We start from the raw sequence: 21550 nt of genomic DNA on the forward strand, positions 1-21550 counted from the left end.
TTTGTTAATTATAGTTGTATAAAATTGTTTGAAACGAGAAAATAATTTAAAACATATTATAATATTAAGTAAAATTTGGGTATAGCCCATTACAAATAACGTGTTTTAAGCTACAGGGATACAGCATTTAATATACAAATTATTGTAAGAAAATTAAAATGTTGAACGTTATTTGTAATGGACTATGACCAACTTTTATTTAACACAATGTTAATATTTATTTTGAATAATTTTTTCGGTCTTAATAATTTTTACGTCCATATAAATTAACTAAAATGTTTAGTTTTTTATATTAACTAAAAATTACTCATTGAAATTATTTAAACAATTAATTAAAAATTATAAAAATTATTCTTTTTTTATTTTGAAATAATAAATATAATAGAGATAGAATTAGACATAATTAATTGGTTCCGCCATGCCTCCAAAAGGATTCCAAAAAAAGCAGATAATATTGAAATAGTGCAAAATCATTAGTGTTTTTTTTTCAATATTTAACATGGCTGTTTTTCTTTTAAAAAATACAAAAATTTGCAATATTGGTAGCATTATTAGTTAGTATTAATATTGTAGAAAGACGTCTATAAACTGTGATGTCTAAACAAATAATACTGAAATATTGTAAAATTATTAATGTTTTTCTTCAATATTTAACTCGACTGTTTTTCTTTTAAAAATGCACAAATTTGCAATATTAGTAACAGTATCAGTTAGTTTTAATATTATAAAAAAGACCGCGTTTATACTGTAATGCGAACGTGGAAAATAGCACATCGATAACATATATTGAAATATATTGCGATTAAAATATTGTTTATAAAGTCATATATTTTATAATATATATAAATTAACTAAATAATAAATAAAATAATTATTGACAATTGCAATATATATACAGCAGTGGTTAAAAATTAATACTTGATCTCTTTTTTGCAACACCACTTACAATAAAAATGCACTCCTTAATCTCTGTTTAAGCTATGCTATTCAAAATGACAATATATTTTATAACGCTCATTGAAAACTTGTAGTGATAAATAATTTCAATAGTTTTAATGAGTATTATGCAAATTTTTTTAAATAGTATTTTTTATGTAAGGTTCGTATATGTAATACTTGTATATTACTAGTCTTCCATTTGAAACGTTAGTTAGAATGATGCAGTCATGGCAAAAACATTACGGTGCAGATATATATACTATTGTCCTTCTTCCGCGGATAACGTGGCGCAGCGTTGTGCGCATTTAAAACAAACTCTTTTAACATTCGTTTAAACATTTCTAAACGATTACAATGTTTAATTTCGGGTGGTAATGCGTTATACATTAACACACCCTCATAAAATAAACTTCTTTGCGCGCTTCTTGTTTTTCGAAATTCAACAACTACCCAATGAGAAATAGTACATCGAATCGACATCGATTCGACGTCGAAATCATCATTTCGATGTCAATTCGACGTTGAATTGATGTCGAATTCATTATCGTTTCTCACTGGGTATATCCCCTGTCTGCCTAGTTTCGCGTTCTCCCTCTACTATTCTAAGTCTATTACTAAATTGCTCCGGCATCATATTATTTAGGATCTTAAAAATAAATATGCACATATTGTAGTACAGCCTTTGTCTTATGGTCATAAATTGCAACGCTTGGTGCATACATTTAACTTTGGTACGTCTATCACATTGCAATATAACTCTCACAGCTCTATTTTGCGCTTTTTGGAGCCTATTTAACTGTGTATCTCCCATATCTATTTGTAGCGTCGCACAATACTCAAAGTGAGGTGCTATAATTGTTTTATATATCGTACATCTGGTGTAAGCCGAGAGATAAAGTTCCCTATTCTATTAAAAAAACTTATTTTCTTCCCTTATTTTCTTTAGCATGTAATCACAGTGACCGCTGAATCTAAGTCTATCATCAATAATTATACCCAACCCAGTGAGAAACGATAATGAATTCGACATCAATTTGACGTCGAATCGACATCGAAATGATGATTTCGACGTCGAATCGATGTCGATTCGATGATTTCGACGTCGAATCGATGTCGATTCGATGTACTATTTCTCACTGGGAAGTACTTTATTATTTCTACGCGTTCAATCTCATTTCCATCCAAACATCTCACAATAGTATTGCCTCTCAGTTCTTTTTTTATACCTCTAACTAATATATATTTTGTTTTCCCCACATTCATCTTTAGTTTATTAATATTCGTCCATTCCTCCACTACGTTAAATGCAATATTCAATTTTCTCTCTACCTCCGCACTACTCTCACCTGTTACATATATTAAGGTATCGTCCGCAAACCTTTTTATACTACACACATCCGAGCAAACGTTAACAATATCATTCATATATATTATAAACAACAATGGGTCCAATATCGAACCCTCTGACACTCCGTATTCCCTAGTCAGTATCTTAGACCATCTATCATTAAATTGAACTTGTTGCATTCTATCTTTTAAATATGACCTAAACCATTCTAGAACTGTTCCTGTAATACCGTACTGGTATAATTTCTCTAATAATCTTCCTCTATCAATTGTCTCGCATGCCCGTTTAAGATCTACAAAAATAACTCCTACTATTTGTCTCTCACTAATAATCAATTTCCATTCATCTATAACTGTTTGAATTGCTGTTTCACACGAATAATTTTTCCTGAAGCCCGACTGATGTTCCGTTATTACTTTCTAGGTAAATTTCAATTTGTTTTTTAACTATTATCTCTAATACTTTTTCATATATTGATAATATATTAATAGGCCTATAATCACTTGCTTTCTTAGGTTTCTCTATTTTTGGTATTGGAATTATCATGGATGTTTTCCACTCTTTCAAAAAACAACCCTCACTCAATGACTTATTTATTATATCACAATATTCCTCTTCTATGACACAAAACACCATTTTTAATAAATCGCTAGTTACCCCTTCTTCTGTACCTTTCTTTTTGGGTAATTTCTTAATGATTATTTTTACCTGTTCTGTCGTAATTGACTCAAATTTTTCTAACTCTCCCTTCTTTTCAATACAATAAATAGTTCTTTTATTTGTGCTCGTTGAATAATTCTCATCTATAGATTTTATTATGTCTTTAATACTTTGTATATAAGTTAAATTTATCAGCTATATCACACTCTATATTATTGTCTAATATTTTAAAATCTATTTTTTCTACAACTTTCGCGCCTATTGGTCCTCCTCTAATAATTTTTTTAAATAATTTCCACATAGTTGTGGGATTGTTACTATTATGATCAATCATGTTTTTATAATATTCTTTTTTCTTTGTTCTAATTAAATTAACTACTGCATTTCTTTCTATTTTAAATTGTTGCCAGTTTTGTTCCGTGCTATCGTACAGTGCTTTTCTATAAGCCTCATCTCTTCTAGTCGCTAGCTCTTCTATTTCCTTTGAATACTCTTTTTTCCCTTCCCATATTTTTGGTATTCTAAAAATTTTCTTCGTGCTGAGATGTCTAGCGCATCTACAATACTATTAATTAAATTCTTTGCCCTTACATTAATATCTAAATTATTAATATATGAGTTTTCCTTTTTCTAAGTTACTCTCCACTAACTTAACAAACTCATCCGCATTATATCTATTATAATTCTTGCCACTGAATTTTTTATATTTATTTACAATCTTGTTCGTATTTATCACGACTTTTATCTACGCATGATCCGTTATCTTAGATTCTTGACTTCTACATTTATATCTTTATTCGCAAAAACTAGATCTATAATTGTTTTACTGTTACGTGTTAAAAAGAGCTCACACGGTCCTGAGAGTGCGAGCGGCGGCAGCTCAGCCGGGTATAGGCGCCATGCGAGCGAAATCGCGGGCGTTGGGTGAGCGCGCGTCGATGTTGTTGATTTTGCTTGACAACAGCGGTGTGGCTTGGCTGATGTCTGTTTCTTGAGTATTGAAGATCGTTTTTCTCAGCTGGAGTGCGAGTGAGAAGTTCCCAGAAATTTGAGTTGCTCATCGGTGATCTACGGATTTATCCAACGTTCAGGGATAGAATCGGAGGATTTCTCTACCCTTGCGTCGACGAGATCTCAGGGCGCCCGTTTGCAATCCCTTTCCCCTTCCGAAGAGCGCGAGTTTTTTGGTTTGGCCACACGGTTGAGAGAGTCACCACCTCATTTTCAGGTACCTTCCTATTCCTTACCTCTTTTCATTTACACAAAGTCATGTCAGGTAAATGCGGGTACGATCGCAGGGCGCGTTCAGACTGTTGGACGGCCATTTTTGCGCACGTCTTGGTACGTTCCTTGAGAGCAGTAACATGAGCACGATTAGTTGTTCCCGGGATTCAATTCGAGTCATTTCTTACATTCTTTCTAGAAATTTATTAATTAATAACCCTCCGAGAATAAAAATAAAACGCAATAACTAAAATACTAGCTCGGGTCTCGGTGATCCTCGCATCACCCTCGAGGTTACAGTATTGACGATACTCTTCCCTGACGTATACTAGCTCGGATCGACAATTCTGTCACCCTCGAGATAACAGTATACATGCAAACAATTCAGATACTAACTCGGGTCGACTAATAACATCCTCGAGGTTACAGTATCATGATCCACCATCTCGAGGTATACTAACTCAGGTCGAACACTCGATTCACCTTCGAGGTTACAGTATACGCTCCCTGGTAGTCTTTACCTCCCCTTTTTTTTGTTTTCTAATTTCAACAGGCAAAGCCGATAGCAACTGAGGAACAACGCAACCAGAAGGAGGATCCCTGCAATATAGTATCCGATTCATCCCAAGGAGTATACCAGCTGAAATCCTTTTCTTTCATCATCGACACGCCACTTCCCCTCCTACCATTAAGAACGTCACCTCCTTTTCCTGAACGACGAGCACAATCTACGAAGATTTATACAAATTCGTTAATGTTATTTTAAAATTAACTTTTGTTAACCAAGTTCAAAAACACAAACATACAAATACATTTACTATTTTCGGTAACTCTCGTTGGTTTATCAACATATTGCTTCATACCTAGACTTTGCATAGTCGTTAGCAGTTTATTTGTATAATAAGAGTCTGTCATACAATCTATACCCAGATAGCACAGGACGTCCTCAGGATCATCCTGAATATGTCCCGGGATGTCCCGGGATCTTCTCAGGATATAATAGTTGTATTATTGTAAATATTTTATATAAATATTTTATGTATAAATTAAACTTCTAAAGTAAGTTTTACAATGTTAGATTCTGTAATAGTATTAATATAAATTAAAATTTTACTCATGTCTTGAAGACATCCTTGGGATGTCCTGAGGATATATGTATTCTAGTTGAAAACGTTATTCTTAAAATATTGTATAAAGAGTTTCATTAGCTACAAAATGTCTAAAGATAAACTTAAATATAATGACTCTATAAATACCAAACATTTTAGATAGCACAGAACATTCTAAGAATATGATGTCCTAAAAATTCTCAGGACATCCTAAGACAGTCCTCAGGACATTCTAAGACAGTCCTCAGGACATCCTAAGACAGTCCTTATGACGTCCTAAGAGAGTCCTCAGGACATCCTACAAAAGTCCTCAGGACATCCTAAAATATTAGTATTGAGGGATATCCTGGACGTATAGTAATTTTTGAAAAAGACGGGTAAATTAATATAGCAAGTGAGAAATCTTTGAATATCTCGTACGTATTTCTAAAATGTATTGCAAAATCAAATGTGTAAAAATGTTGACTTCAAAGTCAGATTGAATATCTATACTTTTTGAAACAATATGGCATATTAACAAATTATAAAAGATGACATTAAATAATTTTTTTATTTTATTTTATACGAACGGCGCAAAAACAGTTTTTTTAATATGTTATTCTACATGCTATTTCGCACGCATATGTAGAAATGATTTTTAAAAACTGTAAAACTTTATATTTATTTATAAAAATATAAGTTAATTATATATGTTTCATCCTTCTGACAACATCTATTGTAATGATCTATAACAAATATGTATGCATAAACAAAAAATACTCATGGATCATCACAAAGCGTTAGGATGTGTATGGTCTTCGAAGTCAAGCAACGTCGGCGATGATTGATACTTGGTTGGGTGACCGTTTTCTCGGGTACAGAGATTAAGCATGCTTTAACAGGTACAACTGTCGCTGAAACATGTATAGTCTTCTTCCTCTTACAAAATTATCGTAGAAATAATTTGAACTTTTAATTTTTTAATTTTAATTTTAATTTTTTGTTAAAGTTTTTTTCCAATTCTCAAAAACTGTTAAAAATACTTAGAAATATTAAAAAATTTTCTAAATTAATCGGAATTTTTTATTTTTTAAATTTTTCTGAGAAATGTTTCAACTCTTATTAAAAATCGATACATTTATCAAAAATCCTAAAAAAATCTAAAAAAGCTGACAAAAAGTGGTCATTGTTTGCTATTCCTGAGGATGTCCTGAGGAAATCCTATGGTATCCTGAGGACGTCCGGTGGACTGTCCTCAGGATGTCCTGAAGACTAAAAAGTGGCGCTCGTTTGCTATTCCTTAGGATGTCCTAAGGACGTCCCGAGATAAAATCAGGACGTCCTCAGGATATCCGCGAAGTCCGTCCTGAACGTCTTGAGGACGTCCTAAGGACGTCCGTGTGTTATCTGGGTATTAAAGTCTCCTAATATTATACACTCTTCTTTTATCGTTAATTCTTCTACTATCTCCTCTAAGAATCCTATAAACTTTCCATGTGACGCACTCGGTGAATGATATATTACTATTAACACTCCTTTAAACAATTTCTCTTTTACTTCTATTGCAACGCACCACACAATCCTTTCTAATTTTTTCAATACTACTATTTCATACTTGATATCATCTCTTACATACAGAGCAATCCCCCCTGTATTTCTATTTTTCGCGTCGCATCTAACCACACTGTATTCCGGTACACTTATTTCACTGTCTTCAATTTCCGCAATCAGTCTCGACTCCGACAATGCAATAACTGCCGGATTTAATTTCTTCATAATCTGGTGCTGTATCTCGTCCTTGTGTGCCATTAAACTTTGCGCATTTGTATATATTATCTGTTCCTCTTCTTTCTGTAATTGCTATTTTTTGGCTTCCCATCCACCTCTCCTCTTCTCCTCTTCGATAGCCCTTTTATATGTCGGACATTCCAGAGTCCGGATCCAGAGTCTAACGGTGCAATTATCATGATCGTCTTTTATTTTTAAATTATATGTTTTTATTTTAAACATACAATTTACACATTTGTTACACATTTGTTACACAGTTGCTTCTCTTTACATTCACTTGCTTTATGCTTTCCTGTACATTTATGACACGTTTTATCTCTCGTACAGTTTTTTGCAATGTGGTGGAATCCAGCACTTGAAACATCTCTTTATGCTGAAGTGATTGAACACAGGACATTTTCTCCAGCCTACATTCAACTTTTCTTTTTTAACATCAATTCATGTGTTATTTCATCTACTTCAATTATTAAAGATCTACCTTCTTTTCCTTTCCTTCTAGGCTGACTATCATCCATATTTTTTTTTTCGGGATTTTTTTAACTATGCTTATACGAGATTCACCAATACTATTCTGTTTCTTGATTGTATCTATTAGCTCATCACCATCCAACTCTATTTCTTCCTCACTAATATTAACAATTTTTATTTTCTGCTTCTTTTGTAGTGATTCTGTAACATTATAATTGTCACCTAGCTTAGACTGTACTACATCTTTTAATTTATCTATTTCTTCTCCGGTCTCACATCCTAGAATTACTGTTCCTTCTTTTCCTTTTCATATCTTTGTTATCCCCATTGGCATATTCTTAATATTAACCTTTTTTTTATTATTTTTTTAGTGGTCTCACTTTTTTGCTGAGTCTTTGGTTTGATGATTATGATGTTTTTCTTCTTTTTCTTCGTAGCCTCACTATAACTGCCGCGCACATTATCCGCTGACGCCTGCATTCCTCCTCGTATTACTTTTCGTAGGTCTTCCATTTCTTATTTAATAGCTTTTATTTCCTCTTGCACTGTTTCCTTAATCAGCATTTTTATTTCTCGTTTGCATGCCATTTCATCTTTCATCTCTCTCGTAGTTCTTACTAGCCAATCAATTTTCGTATCCATGTCCACATTGACACCTATCGCTCTGCTTCCGCCACTTCCTGTCAATCCTGTAGGACTTAGTCTTTCTCTTCCGCTTCCCGTCTGTATTGGTGTTTTTTTCACATCTATATCATTTTCACTGTCTACTGTAAACTTCTCATATAGGCTAGGACAAGATACATATTCTCGATTTCTGTCATACACCTTATGTTTACTTGCACATCCTGGATGAAAAAAAAGTTTAACACATGACTTACATGTCACGACCTGACTTTTTACTTCCTTCTTACATGCGGCACATCTATATTCTGTATATTCATCCACTATATTAGTAGGTATCGGTTGATGCCGATCCTATCGGTACGGGCGCCCACTCACGTACGTAACTGTAATTAATATACACGTCACTATCAATGTCTACCTGTCGCGATATGTATGACCCGCATGGAAAATACACTGATTTTCCGCATAGATCCACGCACTCTCGCTAGAAAATTTTGGTCCTATTTGGTTCTTACGCGTATTCTTACAACCACGACACCTTTTTATAATTTTTTTTCACTTCTTGATCACTTTAAATGCACTGCATTTGCGGAGCAATTTTCGACACGTCCATCTCGCAGCAGAGAGAGAGAGAGAGAGAGAGAGAGAGAGAGAGAGAGAGAGAGAGAGAGAGAGAGAGAGAGAGAGAGAGAGAGAGAGAGAGAGAGGAGAGAGAGAGAGAGAGGGGGAGGAGGGATGGGGAGAGGAGAGAGAGAGAAAGAGAGAGAAGACGAGAGAAGAGAGAGAGAGACGCAAGAGAGAGAGAAAGGGAATATTATTCGTGGGGAAAAAGACATATTGCCTGTACCGTGATGTTTTTGCCGATTGTCGGGACCGTTAGCAATATAGAAGTATTACATATATGAAGCTATTATGTGTCCAAATAATGTCCGTTTTACGTCCGGTTCGGACATTCTAAGGATGTACTTAGTATGTCCTTGGGACGAATATAGAACATCCTAAATACTTCCATCGGATGTAAACAGGACATCCGTCGGATGTCCTCAGGATTTGTATCGGACATCTAAATTACATCCTAATTATGTCTGCGTATTGTGTGGGATGTAGCAAAAACAGAACGGAATCTGGTTACAAAATATATTTTATTCTTACAATTCAGTATTTCAGAGTACTCACATCAATGTTATTCGCAAGATAATTGCACAAATTATGTATGTTATCGCTTCAGTCGCATCAAAATAACGAAATATCGATGAATTAAGCATATTAACCTGCGACCGATGTGACATTTCGTTCCGTTTTTGCTACATGGGACTGGTAGAACAAACTTTTACGGAACGGACTGCTCAATTCTAGTGAGAAATCCGATCCGTCATTCCGATACGTGCTTAATGGGGTTATTAAGGCACTATAAAAGCATAGAGCTTGTATTAATGGAAAGGCCATTGCTATGGGTGATATTCATAGTCGAATCTTATTTAAAGATCGTCTCAAGCAATGTCTTAAGATGCTAATACGGCTCTGTGATTGGCTGATGGCATCTTAAGACGGTACTTAAGATGATCTTAAATATAAGACCCGACTATGAATACCGGCCTATATGCCGGAGTCCGCGCGGGGAGAATCGACAGAGACATGCATATATTCTCATATATTTTGTCTCTTTTCGTGTTGGACATCCCCACCACTCCGTTTTCTAGAAGGAAAGAAGCGCCACACATACGAGCAGTACGACAGGTACGAGCCTATTTACTTGGTGTGTACTTGAGCCTTGGGCTGTTACAATTAAATTTTTACATACGAAAGTAATACTGTGCATTCATTGATTGGCATGCATCTTTTAGATTCTAAATTATGTACCACTTAATGAATGCACAGTGTTATCTTTGTAAGCAATTTTTTTTCGTACGAGTTTGAGAATCGGTCCTTGTATAGTTACGAACCTGTTCCCACACGAAAAGACAGAATATATCCACTTCTCTGTCGATTCTCCCCGCGCGCGTCGCGATGCACCAAGGCCCCTCCATTAATACAAGCTCTAGCTATGTATAAAAGTGAGTATTGTTACGTGCAGGACGAGCACGCGGCCAATTATAAAATCGCGGCTACTGCCCTGCACTCTGATGGGATTATGGGTCTCTTCGCGTCACATGCCCCAACATGGTCCTATTCACCCCATAGCACTCCAATATGTTGATTCCGATGATGCCAACCTATTAGAATGCGTTGGAACCCACACAGCACACTTTATCCTAGAGATGTCCCTGGGATGTCATTTTGGGATATCGCAATAACGTTGGATATCCGTGGACCGTCTACGATATCCGAGGGATATCCAAGGGATGCACAAATGTCCATCGATTTGATATCCTGTAGATATCTCAAACGATATCCAGAGGATGTCCAAGGGATTTCCTAAGATATCGTAATATATCTTAGTAAAAAAATTTGTCAGAATTAAAAAAATTTTTTTCAGGATTTCTGATAAATGTTTCGATTTTTTATAATTGAAACGTTTCTCGGAAAAATTTTAAAAATAAAAAATTTTGATTAATTAAAAAAATTTTTGAATATTTTTAAGTATTTTTGAGAGTTTCTAAGAATTGAAAAAAACTTGAACAAAAAATAAAAAATTCTAATTATTTTTACGGCAATTTTGTAAGAGAAAGAAGACTATAATATAACATGTTTCAGCCAAGCCGTCGTACCTGTTAAAGCATGTTTAATAGTTTAATATCTCTATACCTGAAAAAACGGTCACCCATCCAAGTGTCAACCCTCGCCGATGTCGCTTGACTTTGAAGACCGTACGCATTCTAACGCTTCGTGGTGATCCATAAACACTTCTTGTTTATGGATTCATATTTGTTATATGTAGATCATTACAATAGATGTTGTCAGAAGGATAAAACATGTATAGTTAACTTATATTTTTATAAATAAATATGAAGTTTTACCATTTTTTTTTACTTTTTTTATTATTTTTATATATGCGCGCAAAATAGTATGTAGACTAACTTATTAAAAAATCTGTTTTTGCTCTGTTTGTATAAAATAAAAAATTTTTTTAATCTCATTTTTTATAATTTTTTAGTATATGTAGCATATTATTAATATGCCACATTGTTTCCATAAGTGTATTTTCTTTATGTTCTGACGTTTTACTCTACGTTTCTTAAAGATTTAATTTACGCTTCTGTCACTCTTTTGTTACATTATAATTAACTTTCTCTTTACACTTGATTTATGCTCCATTAATTGTAGAGATAAAAAAGATATGATGAGATATTATTTGGATGTAATAGAATATCGTAAGATATTAATGAATATCTTACAATATTTTATAATATTTTAAGATATTTTTTGGGGATATCGAAATATATTAATAAGATATCATATGATATCTTAAGATATTTTACGATATTTTAAGATATTTTTGTAGGATATCCCGGGAGCTACTCATTGAGATATCCGTGGGATCGCCTTCGTCTGTCTGGGATAATTTGGGATATCCTCAGGATAAAGTGTGCTGTGTGGGAATGAGTAGGAGCATATCGGAGCATGGCGACGCGAACAAATCATATGACTCGTGAAACTGAACAAATTTACAAAATTAACAGACCGGATCTTCAGAGATCGCGACGATAGTAGCTTCGGTAAAGTCAGTTGGAAGATCGTCGCTCTGTTCAAGATAACGCAGGAATCCCTCAAATATGCTGATACAGGCGCGACACTCGTGTAAGATACTACGGGTGGCTAATGGTATTGCACACAAATTTGCATAAGCGCATAAGCATATACATAAAAAAATTGATTGGTCTACAAGCACTTACATAAGAAAATAGACCAATCGAATTCCTTATGCATATGCTTATGCGTTTATGCAAGTTTGTATGGATATACCATAATCCCACACAGCACACTTTATCCTAGGGATGTCCCTGGGATGTCATTTTGGGATATGGCAATATCGTTGGATATCCGTGGACCATCTGCGATATCCAAGAGATATCCAAGGGATGCCCAAATGTCCACCGATTTGACATCCTGTAGATATCTTAAATGATATCCAGAGGATGTCCAAGGGATTTCCTGAGATATCGTAATATATCTAGTGAAAAAATTTGTCAGAATTAAAAAAATTTTTTTCAGGATTTCTGATAAATATTCCGATTTTTTATAAGAATTGCAACGTTTCTCGGAAAAACTTTAAAAATAAAAAATTTTGATTAATTTAGAAAATTTTTGAATATTTCTAAGTATTTTTGAGAGTTTCTAAGAATTGAAAAAAACTTGAACAAAAAATAAAAAATTCTAATTATTTTTACGGTAATCTTGTAAGAGGAAGAATAACAATATGTTTCAGTCAAGTCATAGTGGTATCCGTTAAAGCATGTTTAATCTTTATATCTGAAAAAACGGTCACTCATCCAAGTGTCAACCATCGCCGACGTTGCTTGACTTCGAAGACTGTACGCATCCTAACGCCACATGATAATCCATGAACACTTCTTGTCTATGCATACATATTTGTTATAGATCATTACAATAGATGTTATAAGAAGGATGAAATATGTATAGTTAACTTATATTTTTATGAATAAATATAAAGTTTTAGTTTTTTATTCATTTTTACATATGCGTGCAAAATAGCATGTGGAATAATTTATTAAAAAGTTTGGTTTTGCTCTGTTTGTATAAAGTCAAAAAAATTTTTTAATGTCATTTTTTATAATTTTTTAATATAATTAATATATACCACATTGTTTCGATAAGTGTACTTTCTTTATGTTCTGTTTTAATTTACGTTTCTTAGAGATTTAATTAATGCTTTTGTCACTTTTTTATTACATTATAATTCACTTTTCCTTTACACTTGATTTACGCTCTATTAATTGTAGAGATAAAAGATATGATATCTGAATATTATCTGGATGTAATAGGATATCGTAAGATATTATAGAATATCTTACAATATTTTATAATATTTTAAGATATTTTTTGGGATATCGAAATAGAGTGAGTCCCAGATGCGCACAGTAATAAACGGACACAGCAAGCTGAGTGAAACGGACACGGTAACAAACGGACACAGACCAAACGGACACAGTTATAAACGGACACAGTGCGAAACGGATACAGTAACAAACGGACACAGTGCGAAACGGACACAGTAACAAACGGACACAGACCAAATGCGCACAGAGCGAAACGGACACAGTGCGAAACGGACACAGACCAAATGCGCACAGAGCGAAACGGACACAGTGCGAAACGGACACAGACCAAATGCGCACACTGCACATGCGCACAGACCAAATGCATACACGGAAAGTCGCAAATCCACGTAATGCAGTGAATGCTTTGCACGCACGCACACACACACACACACACACGGGGGGGGGGAGTGGAAGGGGGGCCTTTGGCCCCCCTCCCGCACCCACCCCGTCCAAGTCGCTAACCTATGTGGACTTTACTCTGCTTGCAATGTACATGGATTGCATTTGGTCCGTGCGCACGTGCAGTGTGCGCATGTGCAGTGTGCGCATTTGGTCCGTGTGCATTTGGTCCGTGCGCATTTGGTCTGTGTCCGTTTCGCACTGTGTCCGTTTCGCTCTGTGCGCATTTGGTCTGTGTCCGTTTCGCACTGTGTCCGTTTCAATCTGTGCGCATTTGGTCTGTGTCCGTTTGTTACTGTGTCCGTTTGTTACTGTGTCCGTTTATTACTGTGTCCGTTTGGTCTGTGTCCGTTTGTTACTGTGTCCGTTTCACTCAGCCTGCTGTGTCCGTTTATTACTGTGCGCATCTGGGACGCTCCCTCGAAATATATTAATGGGATATCATATGATATCTTAAGATATTTTACAATATTTTAAGATATTTTTGTAGGATAGGGAGTTACTCATTGAGATATCCGTGGGATCGCCTTCGTCTGTCTGAGATAATTTGGGATATCCTCAGGATAAAGTGTGCTGTGTGGGAATATTGTTAAGACACAAATTTAATACCATTAAAATAATTTTTAATATCAAGAATGTTAATGTTTTAATGATAAATTAAATCTATCTTGCGCCTATTTAAAAAATTGAAGAGATTTAAAATAAAAAGATATATTTAAACGTATATAATTTAATAATAAATAACATTTTTTAACAAATGGAACAGATGAAAGATAATTTATTTGATAACGTTATAGATTTATTGGAAAATTGCAGTACCAGCAGTGATGATGATAATACTGATAGCAGTAGTACTAGTTCATCAGATGATAGTAGCAGTGCTAGTTCATCAGATGATAGCAAATAATATATATAATCTACTTTTGAAAAACAACATTTATGAAGAAGATTTATTGTTTCCTCTTCTTTATTTTTTAAATAACGGTCGTAGACGACAACGCGTTGAAAATTTTCTTCAAGTAGTACATGCAAAAAATAATGAAGAATTTAGGGAGGATTTTAAATTAACTCGCCCAATTGTATATCTATTATTAGGTAATTGTTAATATTATATTAATATCATAATATAATATTAATATCATAATAAATGCTATATTATGATAAACTAACCCAGACAGCACATGTAGATTATGAGAACGATAGTAGGATATTGCGAAAGTATATTGCAATATTCGTATAATATTGGAGATACATCTGTAATATGCCAAGTATATACTTATAATGTACTATGTCCGCGTTGCCTTATCTCATAGAATTTCGCTGGCAGTTTGTGAAAATATACCGAATATATCTCAAGAATGTTATACGTATGTCTAAAGTATATCTTCAGTATATTCACAATATGCCCAGCTAGCAAAATGATGCAAACTTTGCGCGAAGTTTGCCGCAAACTCGAGCAAACCTTTGCAACAAAATTACGACAAGGTGTGTCCGCATTAAGCTTAGCTTTTGCTGGCAAGGCTTGTTGTAAATAGTATGACGCATATTTTATGCAAATAACAGGGTAAAATTTACTAGTAAAGCATAACAACAAATTTACAGCAAGAACAAGGCAAACCTTGCTGTACACAATATGATAGCAAATTTGTGGCAAGAATAGAGTAAACCTTGCTGTACATAGCATGATAGCAAATTTGTGGCAAAAACAAGGCAAACCTTGCTATGTACAATATGATAGCAAATTTGTGGCAAGAACAGTCAACCAAATATTGTCGAAATTTAGATCAACAAAAATGATTATTAGACTGAAATATTAGACTGATTAGTCCAATATCAAATGTGAATGGTGCAATCGTACTTGGTTCTCTGTTCTCGACGAGCCCCTTTTATTAATCCAGTAGTTAATCTTTTTCACGAGAAATGCGCCATCTCGAGATAGATAGTAAAGTCAGAAGAAGTCATAGAAATAAAGTTTAAAACCCGATAATGCAACCCTGTTATTTGCATAAAATGTGCGTCATACTATTTGCGACAAGCCTTGCCAACAAAAACTAAGCTGTTTATGGACACACCTTGTCGCAATTTTTATTGCGAAAGTATGCTCGGCAAGTTTTATTTTGTTCTTGCTACTAATTTGCCGTTATTCTGTGCTTAACAAGATTTCCTGTTTCTGCCATAAAGTTATTGTCATGTCGTGTAGCAAGGTTTGTTCTGTTATTTGCTTAAATTTTGCATTTTATCGTGTCGGAACAAATCTTGTAATTTCTATACGTAATATTTATGTACAAGTCTTTCTCTGTTATTTGCAGCATCGTGTGATGAAAACTTTTGCCGTAAATTTGCTGGAAACTTTTAGAAAACAAAGCAACAGACAATTACTTGTCATAAAATTGTTGTCAAAATTGAAACAATCCTTGCTGTAAAGCTTTCACGATATGTGATTTTAACAGGCCTGGCTAGCTGGGTGTCTACAGAGTATGTTCGCATTATATGGGCTCATGCATAATGAGAGGAATAAGGAACAAGGAATTAAACATACAGAATTAGCAAGAAGAAAGAAGAAGAGAAATTAATCATTTCGCACATCAGGAAGCTATCGCGAGAAATGAAGTGTAATATCTGTTAAATACGCTGTGGTGCTTTGGGAAATTATGCTCAGATAATTGTAGGTTATAACCTAAATAATATATATATATGTATATTATTATAGTTTACGTTACTATATTATATATATCTTATGTGCATACCAGAGTTATCTGGGCGTAATTCTTGAGAAAACCACGTTGTTCGTGAGTTCGTGTTCGCACGTTCACACCTTACACTTTACCACGTGTCTGCGTCACACGGCAGACGAAAATGCGTAACGTTACAGATCACAGATAGCGTTGACATGATTCACTTTCGATATTACGCGGATATTTTGGAAATATGTAATAGATATACACGAGATATATCATAGGATATTTTACGGACGTTTTGAGTATATTAGATATAATCTCAGTACATTCAGTAGGAGTTGCGAAGTTCAGTCACTACTCAGGTAGCAAGGTGACGTTAATACGACGTCAATAATTCGTCATGTAAGGTCGCAGACGTCATGTTACCAAATTAAGACGTAATAGTAACGTCATTTTTTGACCTATTAATTACGTCAGTCATTTATCCATTCTACAACATTTTTCCGACGTCATATTCTTGACTAAGTTAGTTATTAATTGATCATTTTACGACGTATTAATAAGGTTTTATTAGTGACTAATTACTGACGTTAATTATAATTCTTTGTAATAATTGACGATTTAACCTTAAATGACGAATTATTGAGGTCTAGTGGACGACACCTTGCTACCTATAACTATTAATCATTATTTAAAGATTGGTCAATAAACAACATTATTAAAATTAATACAATATTTTATATAATTAATACTATTAATAGTTTAGAATCATCCCAGACAGCACATAATATTTATGATAAATATTTATTAATATTTATTAATATTTATTTTTTCAAAATATTATATAAATATTTTACACATATTTTATATACACGAAAAAAAAAATCTTTATTCAACATATTATTAAAATATAGACTAAATATTTTATATAATATTTATGGTAAATAAAAGATAAAGATTTGTATAAGTAATGTTATATAAATATTTATAAATATTTCATAAATATTTTTATAATATTTATGATAAATCTCTATGATTTGTCAAATCTAAGACCACAAAAATATTTATAAAATATTTGGATAAATATTTATAAAATATTTAAATAAATATTATAAATATTTTATAAATATTTTATAAATATTTTATAAATATTGCGTTCTGTCTGAGATATAATTTAGTTTTATCAAAAGAACAGAGCAAAAACATATTTTTATAAGTTATTCCACATGTTATTTCGCATATGTAAAAATCAGGAAAAAACCTGTAAATTTATATTTATTTATAAAAATATTAGTTAACTACAAGTTTCATGTTTCCCGCATCTATTGAACTGATCTATAACAAATATGTATTCATGAGCATCAAGTGTTCATGAATCATCACAAAGTGCTAGGTAGCGTACGATCTTCGAAGTCAAGCAACGTCGACGGCGGTTCAGAGTTGGATGGGTGACCGCGGAAGTTAGGCAATCCCAAATGTGACTATGGTATGGTGGGTCACGATTCTTGTTGAGAAACAACGTAAATTTTTTTTTACATTATAATTATGTTATTTCGATATTTTCATAATGCAAGTACTGCATATATAGGACATGTACCCGAAATAGTTTCTAAAACGTCAAAATAACGGCTTTTACTACCTGGGATAGTCATAAAAATGACGTTAAAGTGTTGTCTTTATTAAATGTAATCTAAAAACCTATGTTTTGTCATAAAAATAACAATAAAATACCGTCAAATGTACGATACTAGCTTCTTGAAAATGACGTCAATAATATGAAAATAATGACGTATTTTTGACGTCAATATATGACATCGTTAAGATAAGACAAATGTACGTCAGTTTTACGACATTTAGACGTCATTTTATCTCGACATTATGACGTCTGGTTCGTCGTAAAATGACCAAAAAATGCCGTCAATTAGACGACACCTTGCTACCTGGGTATATTCTAAGTTTATCTTGAGGATATACCAAAATGACCTTCTACTGAGACGTTATATGAATGTTTTACGTATATTCGGTACGATCATAGTACATTCCGTATGAGAGTAGAATATTCGCACGATATCCAATGCTGTCTGGGAATGTAAAATTAATTACATATATTTGTTTTACAGAATCTTTAGAAACAAGTAGATTTATACCATTACATAATTATGGAAAAAAAAAGAAATCTGCGGAGTTATGTTTATTGATGAGTCTTTGGTTCCTCAATAATAAAAAACCACATCGAACATTAGCCAATCTTTTTAACATATCATTATCATCTGTATTTCGCATTATACGTCGAATTATTAATTGGCTAGTTACTTTAGTGCCTGAAGTTGTTACATGGTCCGAAGGAAATAATATAACTGAAGTATCTGGCAAATTTCAAGAAATAGCTGGTATTCGTAGCTGTATTGGAGCCATAGATGGCTCGCATATCTATATTAATAAGCCTGAAGAAAATGGTAGGCAATATTTTAATAGGAAGCAATATTGTTACTCTATTCTCTTACAAGCTGTTACCGATAATAACATGAAATTTATTAATATATATTGCGGTGATCCAGGATCTTTTCACGACGTTCGTATGTTGAAAAGATCAGGGGCTCAATTCTTGAATTCATTTGCAAGAGAAACGTATTCGCAAATTCTGTTCTTACAGAAAAGTTGAAAATTTATTGGCTATCGTATGGCTTTCAACCAATAAACTTGCAACTTTTCTGTTAGAGCGGGTATTTGCGCATACGTTTTCTTGCAAATGAATTCAAGAATCAAGCCCCAGAGCTATTTCGCGTTGCTGAACTGGAAAGAGAACACATTTTTCCAAATAATACTTTTTTATTAGGAGATAAAGGTTACAATATAGGGTAGCAAAGAAATGGATTGTCTCTCCCTTTAAAGATAATGGTAATCTTACGATAGAACAAATAGAGTTTAATAGAAAAGTTTCAGCAACTCGAGTAGTAGTTGAGAGAGCTTTCGGTATTTTAAAAGGTCGATTTTGACAATTACAAAAGCTACCGTTACGTGATACTTATTTTATGACTCGAATTATAATAGCATGTTGTGTGCTTTACAATATATGCTTAAATAACGGTGATAATGGTGAAGATTTCTATATTGAAGAAAACTTAGAACAAAATGAGTTAGAAAACTATGACGAGCAAAGAGACGAAAATGCACACGCAGGAAACCTGGACCGTCGAATATTATTATTTCAGGAAATGTATCCTTGTAATAATTAATCATGTAATAATCTAAATTCCCACCAAACACCAAGTTACATGTAACGTACCTGTTAGTTGTAATTTCCCACTCAACAATGTAATTGTAATATAACACGTGTGTTATATTGCAATTATATTATTAAGTGGAAAATTACAACTAACAAGCACGTTACATGTAACTTTGTGTTTGCTGGGTTATGACGTTTATGTAAAACAAATAGACTTATACTCATAATTGATGTACAGATATCTGTATATATTATTTAAATAAAAGTTTTAATAATTAAATATAATATTTAATAATAATATAGAATAAAAGAACAGGAAGAAAGAAATAAAATAATTATCAATACTTATATTAATCGTTTTTATTTTATTCACATTTTACTTATTTAATAAACATAATGTAATATTATTTTAAATTTTAAAAATAAGCATGTAATATCACATAATTTCAGTCTAGTTTTTTAGCCTAAACACAATCTAGTTTAATTGATAAAATATATTTTTTTACTTTTAAAAATAAATGACTTAGAAAATGTTAATATAGAAAAATTAAATTACTGAACACATTTCATATCACTTTATATATAATGTTCTCTCTTTAACTAAATTTGAAAAAGTTATAATATAAACAGAAATATTTTAAACTTTAAACTTTTATTAAATAAAAACCTTAAACTTTAAAAATAAAAAATAAATCAAAAATAATATTTGTTATTAAATATTCTAATTAAAAATACTTCTGAGTTGAATCATATTTCTTAATAAATCACATTTTTCTTTTTCAATCGAAACTTTTTCTCGCTCTATCATTTTGTTGAATTTTATTTCTTGTATTACTTTCTTTTTTTTTTAATTTAGTTTTTCCCTTTTCAATTCTAGTTCTTCTATTTTTCTGTTATGTTTATTTCCATCATGACTACTTCTATCTTCATATTTTTGATGTATGATTTTTAAATGTTCTAACCACTGTTTCTCCAATTCTAATTTTGTACGAGCAACTTTAGAGCCTGTTCCATGTACACTATGTTTTTTTACTTGGTTTATTTTTATATTATTCTGTCCACTATTTATTGCTTCTTCAATATCAATATTCTCTGAGTCTGTTTCAGGTATGTCATGCTTCCTCATTTGATTTATTTTTATATTGTTCTGAATATCATTAATTTTTTTTTCTATATCAACATTTTCTAACAATATTATATTTTGTTCTTGTGATTGATTCAATGAAGTTTGCTTTAATAATGGTGAATTGAAAGAATTTTTTTTAATAGCATCACCACTTTTATCACCTGAAATTTCTTTAATTGGTTCTTCAAATTTATCAAGAGCCTTTGGAGCATTTCCACTAGTACGATTATGATCCCTTTTTTTATTATATAACTTCTTTAACGCGCTAAATTTCCATCTTATTTGATTACCATGCAGTTAACTGTAATTAGAAAGGTAAGAAAATATGATGTATAATACTGTTAATATAAATATATAAAATGTATATAAAATAAAAATACGAATATATTAACAATGTAATTTATATATATATAACCCTCTGCCTACACACCTTATTTTTCTCCCGATTCCTACACACAAGGGTTACACTAACCCCAAAATTTCGTTGACTTGTATCTTCAAATGTATTTAATCAATTTTCACTTCTTTTTTTTTAATCGAAAGGAAAAAATCTCAGAATTATGATGGTCTTGGCTGAAAAATCGAAGATATTAAAAGAAAAGAGATTTTTTGAAAAGAATGAGAAAAGAACGAAAAATTTTTGTAAAAATTTGTTTTTTTTTTAAACGCCCATATTTATTAGAAAAAAATAGATAAAGTAATTAAAATGGTGATCAATGGAAAGGGGAAGAGTTGTACTTTAAGAATCTATTGTCAGTTTTTTTATTCTATTCAAAAAATATATTTATTTTATAATGTGAATCCTCTTATCCTCTTATAAAATAGCCATGTAACCCTAAAGTTGCCTGCTAATCGCGATTGCATGGTTGCCGCTTTATTCCGATCGCGATTGGCTGTCTCGCGCTTGACTCGCTTCGTGTGCGAGAGTTGTGATTTGACAGTTTAGTCTGAATTTTGAGAGTAGCTGTCAAATTTGATGAAA

At 32.7% G+C, this 21550-nt stretch overlaps 1 long non-coding RNA gene across 1 annotated transcript; it reads right to left on the reverse strand.

The window, feature by feature from the left end:
- Window positions 1–4145: 4145 nt before the first annotated feature.
- Window positions 4146–21214, reverse strand: LOC118644474. The gene is made up of 2 exons (XR_004962247.1): window positions 20730–21214; window positions 4146–4899 (listed from the first exon to the last, which is right to left on the reverse strand). It is a non-coding gene; the product is annotated as an uncharacterized LOC118644474 (long non-coding RNA).
- Window positions 21215–21550: the final 336 nt, after the last annotated feature.

Source organism: Monomorium pharaonis, chromosome 2 (genome assembly GCF_013373865.1).
Source record: "Monomorium pharaonis isolate MP-MQ-018 chromosome 2, ASM1337386v2, whole genome shotgun sequence".
NCBI lineage: Eukaryota > Metazoa > Arthropoda > Insecta > Hymenoptera > Formicidae > Monomorium > Monomorium pharaonis.